Source organism: Alligator mississippiensis, chromosome 1 (genome assembly GCF_030867095.1).
Source record: "Alligator mississippiensis isolate rAllMis1 chromosome 1, rAllMis1, whole genome shotgun sequence".
Taxonomy (NCBI): domain Eukaryota; kingdom Metazoa; phylum Chordata; order Crocodylia; family Alligatoridae; genus Alligator; species Alligator mississippiensis.
This window is the reverse complement of record NC_081824.1, coordinates 299,296,655-299,308,492: the sequence shown is the minus strand read 5'-3', so window position 1 is coordinate 299,308,492 and position 11,838 is coordinate 299,296,655.

Sequence of the window (11,838 nt, the reverse complement as noted above, 5' to 3'; positions counted from 1 at the left end):
GCACTGCTCCCCTCTCCTTGCTACCTGTACAACTAGTGCAAGCCTCATGCCTGCTTGTTGTAGCAAAGAGGCTGCGTCTCAGTTTGGGAGCAGGGGTGGGGGGGGGAAAGGAACTTACAGCTCTCCCTCTACCCCCCCTTTCACCCCTTCCTGAAGGCTTGCCAGCTGACTTTCCACCACACTTCATGGTGTGTTTCATAGTGTCTTGTTTTTCTTCTGTAATGTTATCTATCTGATTTATGTAATATATGTAGTTAAGATAATTGTATATATGTGTATTTATGTAATGTATGCATGTTTGTAAGTATTTATATACTAAATTAAATAAAAATATATAAATATATGTATATGTTTTCCTATATAAATTCTATATTATAATGTGCAATATAATTATGCTGTGCTTCCCTGCACAGTGAATGGAATGCACACTGTGAGAGAAAGCACAGATTTGAAAAGAATCGAAGTAGACTAAACAAAAAGAGGATTTTGGAGGAGGAATACATTGAAAGGAATTAATCAATGAATATAATAATAAAATAAAAGGGTATAGAAACTAAAGCAACAGGTATTGCTGAATCCCACTTGCTAGGCTAGCAAGCAGGAAATAAATGGTAACCTTTGTTGTCTAATGCTGCTGAGCTTCTGGAAGACAGCTCAGTAACTGACCCCAAGGCAGAAAGCAGCTCAGTTCAAACAATGCTGCTTTTTATGCTGTTTTTCCATCCCTACCCCAGAGCACTGGGATTGGAAGGGACCTCAAGGAAGGATCACAGTCACTGGTCAGCTACACAGTCAATATCAGAGCAGTCCTTCCCCCTTCTTCCCCTTCCCTCTCCTTACTTTCTGGTTCCTTGCAGGCAAGCCCAGCTTCAGCTTCGAAACTCAAAATGTTTTGAAATTTTCAAAAAGTTTTGACTGCCCTTGTTTCATTTCAAGGCTGTTTCAAAGCCCTTTGTTTCATTTTGATTTCACTGTTTCAAGCTCAAAATGAGTTGAAACAGCATCAAAATGAAACAGCCGGTGAAATTTCACATAGCCCTACTGTTTGCTCTATAATTGCGTTACATTGCGTTACATTGTTTTATGATGACAGATACTGCCAGCCTTCTGCAGTAACAGCCCAAACTGACTGAACGTCTGCAGAGCTAGCCAGTAGAACTGTTCCCAGCATCAAGTAGGAAATGGTTTCAAACCCAGGAGCCCGGTTTTTTGCTTTTGGCATTGCAGCTGGTGATAATTGATTTTGATTTAAATGCAGGGTGGGAACACTGACTAGCTTTCACCTAATTCCCTGCCCCCCCTTCCCAAGGCATCTTCAGTTGGAGCAGAGACAGTTACCTTCTACCATTTGCAAGCTCTAACAACTATCTTCTGTCCAAAGCTGGAAAATTCCAACACAACTTTAGAGTACAATCGACCACAGCCTGCAGCTGTAGCAGCTGAAGGCAGTGACATACCGTGGGTCTCCAGTGCCTGGGGGCCAATCCTTGCATTGGCACCACCTCTGTCTGCAGCTGATTGCAGAGCGAGGGGGCGGGAGGGGCCACTGGGCAATTGCCGAGCCCAGAAATGCTGACAGCACTTCTAGTTTTGCTGGAAGGGCTGCCAGGGGACCAAGAACCCCCTGGAGGGCCCAGCAGGTGTCCCGCCCCCCCCCAGGTTGGTGCCAAGGGGCATGGCCCCTCCCGGCCTCCCATCGGTATGCCACTGGATGAAGGGAAGCCAAACTCCTCCTCTTTTAGTTCACTATCATCACCACATCCTGCACCCAGAGTAACCAATTGTGCTCCAGGGGCTGTTCACAGGACTGCATGTGGTATGCGGAATGTATCTTTAAGGGGCCAGCGGTGGTACGGTCCAGTCTTTCCCCCTGATGTGCTGTGGGTGCGGTTTGTTGGTGTTGTTCTCCCTGCAAGCTGTGAGTGTGTGTGTGTTCCTCAATCCTGTTTCCCAATAAAGATAAACATAGGTGACACATAGTGGGGGCATGGCAGGGCATATGTCTCCCCTAAGATTGGCCACTGCCGAAGCCACCGCTGGCTTCTGTGGGTGGTCGTCACCCCACCCTCCCCCCCACACACACCCCTTGCTGCCGATGCGGCTACCAGTGGTTGCGGGCAGTCCCTGCTCACCGCCCACCACCCTCCCCCACTGCCGGCTGCGGGCAGTCCCTGCTCGCCACCATGGTGTCCCCCACAGTCACAGGAGGCACCAGTCGTTCATGAAGATAAAGCTGTTTATCACCCCACTGGTCTCTGCTGACTGGTGACTCGAGGACAGAACCCCAGAGGCATGGAGGTCTGAGTGAGTTCCCCAGCCCTGGAACCCAGTGGCTTAGAGTAAACACTATATGGTGTCCGAAGTGACCTGTCTCTTGGTGGAGTCACCAGCAGCCTGATTAAGGGGGTTACAGCTTTCATCTGCAACTAAAATAAATAAATAATGGAGCATTTCAAACCTCCACCAGCATTGTCCTTTACTGGAAATCTTGGGGAGAATTGGAGAATATGGGAACAGAAGCTCTGATTATACCTTGCAGTCACAAAGGCCAAAGAAGAGGCAGAGGATTATAAAATTGCAGTCGTGCTTCACTGCACTGGGGATAAAGCCCTAAAAATTTACAACAACATGTAAGGTGTGTTTGCAGACCCAAATAACAAAACCCTTACAGAGGTGCCTGCAGTATTCAATAAGTACTGTGAACCCAGAAAAAAACCCTGTTTTTGAAAGGGATCAGTTCTGGCAACGTGGATACAATGAGGCTCCAGTCATAGATGGTTTTGTTACAGAGCTCAGAAATAGAGTACAGCATTGTGAATTTGGACCTGCTGAGGATGTTATGTTGAGGGACAAAATTGTCTTCAGTATAACTGACAGCAAACTCAAGGAAAGGCTACTGGTAAACCCCTCTCTCACTGTGGCACAGGCTGTGGATATCTGTAGGGCAAAGGCTCTCACAAGTGCCCAGGCTCGTGTTATGTTTGCAGAAGTAAGCCTAATACAGTTGAGCAAAAGCGAAACTCTCATAGTAATTTGCAGAAGCAAAACAACCCAGCATTCATTCCTGCCTGTGGCAGGGGGTCAGGCTAGATGATCTGTTCAGGTCCCTCCTGACCCTAGCTACTATGATACTATGAAACTATGAATCAATCCCCCAGTAAAATTTGCTCCACAGGAGGGCCATCAAGATGTAAAAGGCAAAGTTTGCAAAAGGTGTGGAAGCACACACAAGTCTAGATCCTGCCCACCTTTTCCGGGAAATTTGTTACAAATGCTGTGGAGTGAACCACTTTGCAAAAATATGCAGATCAAAGGGAGAGGCTCCAAAGTCTGAAAAAGGGTCGGTACCTTATATATGGGCATAATGTCAACAAAGCAGCACTCACAGTTCTTTGATAACCTGGCATATCCTGGTATAGCCTGAATGCCTGGCATAGCACAGTTATGATTGCTGACTTGCCAGTCTATTTCAAGTTAAATACTGGAGTGGAAGCAAACGCTATTCCAGTAAATGTAGCAAAGGCTCTGCAAGGCAAAGTACGCAAAACTCAAGCTCATGTTACACTGGTTGAATTTGGTGGTGCATGCATCAAACCAAAAGGTGCAATCATTGCACACTGCAAATCTGGTGCTAATAAATCTCATTTAAATTTTATATAACAGACAATAGTGACCTGCCAATACTTGGTAGGATGGCATGCACCACCTTAGACCTTATCGGACGTGTCCATGGAATGACTCTGACAGTACCTACAACCAAGGAGGACCGCCTCAAACTATACCCAGACATTTCCAAAGGTTTGGGCCAATTTTCTGGTACTCACCACATATATGTTGACCCCATGGTACCACCAGTTGTGCATGGGTGTAGAAAAATTCCTTATGCAACCCTAGGCAAGTTGAAGACCATCCTCAAAATGCTGGAAGCTATGGGAGTCATTATGAAGATGACTAAGCCAACACCCTGGGTCAATAACCTTGTGATCACACAAAAGAAGGGTGGTTCACTACAACTCTGTCCCACAAGACCTCAACAAAGCAGTATTGAGGCAGCACGTTTCTATTCTCACTGTAGAGGATGTGCAGAAGAGCTTGTCTGGTAAAAAGCTGTTCACCATTTTTGATGAAAAGGATGGCTAGTGGCAAGTCAAATTGAATAAGGAATCAGCAGAACACCCCATGGGGACGGTACCACTTCAATCACCTTCCCTTTGGTTTTAAGTCAGCTAGCAAAGTATTCCAATAGAAGAATCATGAGTGCTTCGGTGACATTATGGGAGTCCACATAATCGTGGGTGACATGCTCACTGTGGCACCTACCGAAGAGGAGCATGACGCTATCCTGAAACAAGTCCTGGAGAAAGCACGTCTGAAAGGACTAAAGTTTAATAAGAACAAAACAGTTCTTAGTTGACAATGTTAGGCATATGGGCCATAACGTCTCAAAAGATGGTGTCAAACCAGACAATGACAAAGTAGAAACCATCAACAGGATGCCCACTCCAACAGACAACAAAAGGCCTTCAGAGACTCCTCAGAACCATTCAGTACTTGGTGCAATACATTCCACATGAGTCAACTCTGATGGTGCCGCTGACAGTGCTCCTCAGGAATGAAGTTATCTGTCACTGGGGACCTGAGCATCAGAAAGCCCTGGATAAGCTCAAGCAGACCATCACAACGGCACCTGTGCTCAGGTACTTTAACCCAGCAGAGCAGCTGGAAATCTAAGCCAACAAGTCCAAAGATAGCCTAGGAGCATGTCTGTTTCAGCAGAAGCAACCAATTGCATATGCTTCAAGGGCTCTAACACAATCTGAGAGAAATTATGCGCAGATTGAAAAAGAACTTCTGGCAATCGTCTTTGCCATGCTGAAGTTCCATCAGTATGTGTATGGCACCCAGGTAAGGGACCAATCGGACCACAAACCACTGGAAGCGATTTTTGCAAAGCCCATGGGAAAGGCTCCAGCAGGGCTACAGGGGATGCTGTTCTAGCTCCAGAAATATGACATCCAGATTCTCTAGACCAAAGGCAAAGACATATTAGTGGTTGACATGCTTTCTAGAGCCACAACGCTTGCTGCTTCCCCTGAACCTGATCCTTTCCACTCAGAAAAGGTGGTTCACAGTGTGATGGAAATGGAACCGCTCAGTGGCCAGTTACTTCAGCAGGTACAGGAGCACACAAAGGCTGACAGGGAACTACAAGCCCTTCGAGACCAGCATCTTAATGGATTGCCGAGCAGGCAAAAACAAGTTAGACCTTAACTAAAGCCTTACTGGCCTTTCAGAGACCAAATCCAGATTCATGATGATTTGCTCATGATCGGGGCAAAAACAATCATTCCACATGGTACAAGGGCCAACATGTTGACATTGCTTCACTCGCCCCATCAAGACATACAAAGGTTGAAAGCACAAGCTCAACAAATCATGTATTGGCCTAAGATGAATGCCCACACCAAGCAATAGATTGCAAAGTGCATACCTTGTCAAGAGCTCCAACCCAGTATGCAGAACGAGCCCAGGATCTCACATGAGATCCGAGACCTGCCTCGGGTAAAACTGGTGGTGGACATTTTAGACCTATGGGTACAGTCTTATTTGATAATCGTTGACTATTATTCCAGGTTCCCTGAAGTTTTGCACCTGCCAGACAAAATGGCTGGCATGGCATGGTAGTAGCCAAATGAAATCTGTGTTTGCTCGCCATGGCATACCTCAAGAAATTGTTTGTGATCACATGCTATTTGCAACCCACATGATGACACAATTTGCAAGTGACTGGAGCACCCACCATCACCCACTTTAGTCCAGATTATCCACAATCCAATGGTCAGGTTGAACACACAGTTCAGACCATCCAATCAATGTCTAAGAAGACTTTGCGGGACAGCTCAGATCTATACCTGGCTTTACTCAGTCTCTAGAAAACTCCCATTACAAGTCTTGAGTATGCACCAGTGCAGCTTCTGATGGGGAGACTTTTGCGCAGTATCCTCCCTGCTACAATGGCAGTGCTGACTCCTAGGCTACCATTGAATACCTCCCACAAGTTGCAGAAACTTCAAAGGTGCCAAAAGAAGCACTATGACCACACTGCATTCTTGTCACCTCTACAAGAGGGGGAGAAAGTAAGGATGCAAACAAGTACAGGTTGGATACCAGCATCCATGGCAAAAGGGGATGAACCGTGTTCTTAAGTGGTAAAACCCACCTCCAGTAATGTTTACAGGAGGAACAGAAGGAACTTAAGAAAGGATTACTCATCAGTACCAGCAGAACATGTTGATGCACCTCAAGACATGGCAGCAGAACAAATCTCAGAAGTAAAATGAGACCACCAACAGCAGGAGTTTTGTTAGATTTCAGAGAATGCATCAGTACCCACAGAGACACCTGATGACACCATGCAAACTAAGAGTGGACGTGTGGTGAAGTGGCCTGTGAAGTACAAGGACTATGTAATGGGATAGCAGTAAAGGCTAGACCCCATCGGTGAGCCAAGAGCTAGCAACCTCTGGCTCCATGATCCCAAAATGTTCCAAGGCTTGGGTAGACTGCTGCTCTAGGAAAGCCAAGATCCTGGGTACAACGTTGCTGTCAGAGCTGATTAGTTGAGTGCCTCGGTACAGTAGAACTTTCTAGCACAAGGCACGGTGAGACAGGGGAATTCTCGGCACGGTGGACAGCCCCGGCGAGGAAAAGTTCCCGCCGTTCATATGCAAATGTACATACTGTAATTGGCCGGTTTCAAATTATTCCTACGTGGCGGCTGGCAATTGGCTCGCTAGCTGTATAAAGGGTTGGAGTTGTTTCTGCCCAGGTTGGAGAACTCCGTGCTCGTCTCGGAGTGGAACCTGGCGGTCTGATCACCCGCAACGACTCCCCGTCGACGACCCCCCTGACATACCCCCGTGTTCTGCATGCTCGAGTTAAAGATATCTCATCTTATAAGAGCTCCTTGGTTTGACTGGAACAGAAGTGTGAAGTTTGTAACTTTCTTCCTACGCTGTACATCGTGACAGTGTAAGTAAAGCCATCTTTGTTTGAACCAGTACGCGTTTGTGCCTAATTCTACTCCAGCGGTCGCAAGTACCCATCTGCTCGTACCGGGTTTGTGGCCACAACCCAGCCAACCCCTTCCCGGATCCCAAGCTCGGCCACCCACAGTTGCAAGCCTGACACTCACCAGCTTCTGCACTTACCAAGCTTTAAGAAAAAAGGGACTTTATTCCCAATCTAAGGTGCCCAAGAGACAAACCTTACTCAAAAATGGCTTTGCTTTGCAGCTCCACTAACAGGCTCTTGGGCTGTGGTTTTGGCTGTGATGTGGAAACGGTTACTTGAACTGGTTGCAACATCAGAAACATGTTTTACTTGTCCATGACTAAGGAAATGCTTGCTTCCTTCATGCGCTGGTGTTGAGGGAGGAGAATTTCCATGTGGGAGTGAAATTAACTCTTGCCTGACAAACTGTACTGAACAACCAGTATAAGTATGGGAGGAATCAGAGAAAGAGAACACATCACCATCTGGCCACTCCTAGAAAGACTTCTCCCAAACCTGCTGCTTTACATGCTTTTCCAAAAACTTCCGTCTGCTGTGATCCAGAGCTGCAGACAGGCCCAGCATCAAACACGTGAACCAACCAGTCCCCAGTCACATGGAAAAGCTGACTTGAAGTGTGACACAAGAGCCAGTCAGAAATAATGCATAAGACAACATGGAACAAAAGTAGAATATTTCAAAAGCTGTCTGAAATGAAATGTCAAAGTTGGTATGAAATAAACCTGCAAAATCTAAATTAAAGCAATACTTGATATATTTCTAAAGTGAAAACCAGGTTTCCAAAATCTGTAAATTGTTGGCTTAGAAACTGTATTTAAAGGCCTGTTTTTGGGAGCTGGCTTATAGGTATAGATATATGCATTATAAGGGGTCAAGATGGGCAGCGGGGGTTAAATGGATTTCTAAAGAGCTTGGGAGACACATACACACAGCTTCTCAAGGCCCTGAAAACAGACAGGGTGACTAGTACAACAAAGCCAATGCATGGACACAACCTGAAAACTGAGGGGGGCATGCCATAACACAAGTTCACAGCCTTCAAGGCAGACAGGTTGTCTAACGCAACAAGGTCAACAAGGACACATAGTCTAGAAAACAGCCTGGGAACCAAAGTAGTATATACCATACTGTCCCATAAAACAAGATGAGACACCAGCAACAAGGCCTCAAAGAGCAGGGGGGCCTAAGTCCCAGTTTTGGGGGAACAGAGCAAATTAGGAGAAGGCCCAGAAGGCTATGTGAACATGTGACCACAGAGAAACAACCAACCAGAGATAGCCATGGATGAAGAGTCATCAGGAGTCATGTAAGGGGGAAGAAAAATACAAAAGCAGAGACTTGAGATTAACAAAGGGTCCCTCCCATCCTTCCTTTTGTCTCATCTGTCCCTCCCTATTTTGCTCCCTGAGAGGGGTCCCTGTCCCGATCCCTGCCCCCCGGAAAGGGTCGCCGAGGCCACCAGGGACCAAAGGCGGATCAGTAGCCCATCTCATGTACTCCACTGGAGGGGGGCTGTAGACTTGGCATCCCACCTCCAGACTGCTGACACCTAAGAGAAAGAGCCTCAAAGTGGAGCCTGCATCCTGACCAGATGTACTTTGACTCTGATGAGAGCCCTAGGATTGGTAAATATAGAATTGTTTGATTGTTTGTATTGTTGCTTTTTTGTTCTTATTCTGTATCAATAAATTCGCCTATTATCAACTGGCAGGTGTTGTGGTCAGTCTGAGGGTTCTGCCTGACCCGAACAAGGTATAGGTGCTGGGTCCAAATCCAGTGTCAACATAAGTACTTTTCAGATGATTCCACTTTCATAAGTCAGCATGTTTCAGCAACAAATGCATTTGTCAGAAAGAAAAAAAATGGCTTGCTAAAAATATACACTTAACCTTAGCACCAATAGCACATAAACGTGCAGCATGAGTTTAGTGTTTAGAACTGAAATTCTCTCTGAGTTCTCTCTCCACTTTCCATATGGAACCACATGATATTAGCTAGGGTATTTCTTGACAATATATACATTGAGTCTAAGAGTATAGCTAACAAGCCATCTACATGGATTTGTTTCTTTGATGAAAGGGAAAAAAAATTCCTTAAGTGAAATATGAGATAACTTACCTGATATTAGAACAAAAAGGATAAATAAGGATAATTAATTAATGCATTTTCAAAAAAAAAAAAAAAAAAGGAATGAAAGCCCATTTCTTCCAGGTTGTGTGTATAAGAGCTCAAACCTACAGTCTTTACGTAGTTAAAGTTTAATTGCCTTTATTAGAAGTGTGGGATTGGACAAATGGGTGACAGTTCAAAGATAAGAGACGTAATAAAGTATTTATTAAGAGGCAGGAGTGACAACTTCTTTTGATAACTGTTATGAGTCACAACAAGATCTAGGAGCTTAGGTAGAAGTTCTGCACAGCTCTGGAGGCAGCAAAGTTCTACAATTTGGATATATTTTCTACCTTATAAAATGACTGTTTCAGATATCCAAGTCTTTCACATAATCCAATGCTGGGATTGGACCCATGGAATCTGCATCAAATTCTTAGGTTACACTGGCAAAATTGTGTACAAGAAAGAACATTTATTTGACAGGCAAAAGGGAGGGTAGACTGGCACAACTCATTCAGAAAGACATAATTATGCTTTTGTAGGTGACAGTCTACTTCATCAGATGCTATTTATTTGACATGTGAATTTTTCTCCATTGAGAAGTAGAAAGACAAGTCTCTCATGGATGTTATATTATAATACAATCTACTTCTATGTGCATCTAGACAATAATAGACAATAATAAACAAAGCATGTATAAGAAGGTAGTTAACTGAATCAACAAGGAGCATGACTTCCAGTGGATCATTCCATTAACACACTGAGAGTGAGCAAAATGAGCTGCTGTAGGCCTGAACACTAACTGCAGAATCAATAGTGTTTACCAATTAATGTTTCCCTCAAAACAAAAGTTGCTCAGTCTAGAAGAGTGTTTTGTCTTAATTCTGACTTGACAGGACTTTGTAAAAATCAGTTGTTGCACAAGGCAAGGTATCATACAATAAGAAAAGATATTATTATACTAGGCCAGGGATTTTAAAATTCACTTACCAGTTGCTAATGGCTAGTAGAAAGTATTCACTGGTGAGCAGGAAAGTGTAGGACATAAATCTGCATTGTATTTAAAGTTGTCTTAAAATAATGAAGGGAGTTAGAGCTTGTCAGAAAAACTAGAAAACTGGCATTCTAAGGAGTTAATTTTTTCATGAAAAAGAATTTCTTCCCACAGAGAAAATTGTCCAAAAAAAGTGGAAGATCTGAAAACTAAGAACTGTCTGATAAACAGACAAGTTTTGATTCAGAAGTGCTACCATGGTGCTGCATGGGAGCTGCATTTCAGCTACTTCATGTCCCCATTCTTCACTATTGCCCAGTCTGCCTACTTGAACTACATCCATCATGATATATCCATGGCCAGGGCACAGTAGCAACAGCAGAAGGGGGAGTGATGGTGCCTGGCAGGAGATGTAGCTCATCCATATTCTGACCAGCTTTACTTACCTTGTGGCAGTGGAGCTGCGCTGTGGTGTGGAAGAAGTGCCCTGCCTATGTGCTAGGGCGAGGAGGGCATTCTGCCTTTGTAAAGCATTATGCATCTTGAATTGTTGGATGAACTTTGCAGAATCCTACCCAACCTGCCAATGCCTCCCCTGGTCTCCAGTCTTTGACATCAAGATTCCCAGTCAAAACTGTATAGCAGGGGTCAGCAACTCCTGGCATGTGTGCCGAGCATGGCACGCAAGGCCATTTTGCTCGGCACACCACCGCCAGCCCAGGCTCTAAGCAGCTGCTGCCAGCCATGAAGCCCAGGCTGCTCCCAGCAGGAAGCTGGGAGGCGGCAAGCCCTTCTGCAAGCAGACCAGGCTCCATGGGCCAGCTGCAGCTGGAAGGCTGCAAACAGCTGCTCCGGGCTCTGGCATGTTGACACTGGCACCTTCCAAGGTAGACATTGTGGTTTTTTCGGCACTCTGGCCAAAAAATGTTGCACACCTCTGCTGTATAGTAAGGCTTGGACTAGTACTTGTCTTTGCTTAAGCTCAGCAGCATGATTTTGAGAGTGGGAAGGCGAAGAAGCCAGAACAAAGAAACAGAGAAAGCAGGGAGGTCGCCAAGAGAATGAGGGTTGCGAGAAGGGCAAGCCAGGTCCTTTCTGATCATTAAAAAGTGAATCCCTTGCTTTCCTGCAAAAAAAGAATGTGAAACTAATCTTTTCCTCCTGAAAAGGTAAAATGCATTTACACTGACTGCACTTACACAGACCGAACTCAGTAGTTGTTCTAAAAATGTGATCCCCAACCTGCCCAAGCTAGAGGATTTGGGTCTTGTTCTCATCTGGTACATACTAAGATGATTTGAATATTGATCTACCTCCTAAATGCAAGGAGGAAACTGGAAGAATGGATTAGTCCAAGCAGAAAGTTCTACTCTACTCAAGCAACCTAATTTCCTCATATAGGAGATTTTGGTACACAGAATAAGGGGAAAACAACCTCTCGGGTTGAAAATTGTCCTTGTTCAAAAGCCCATCAAGGCTTTTCACCTGATTATGAGACCACCTGCACTATGCAGCATCCACACAATGAACTGCGATGCCCCATCCAAGTCTACCGGGTCTAGAAAAGAAATGAGCCCTGCCCAGGCAGCAAGAGGCTATCCTAGACTGAAGCGACCTAGGGACCAGCTGTCAGTGTCCACCTTGCCATCCACAAGCAT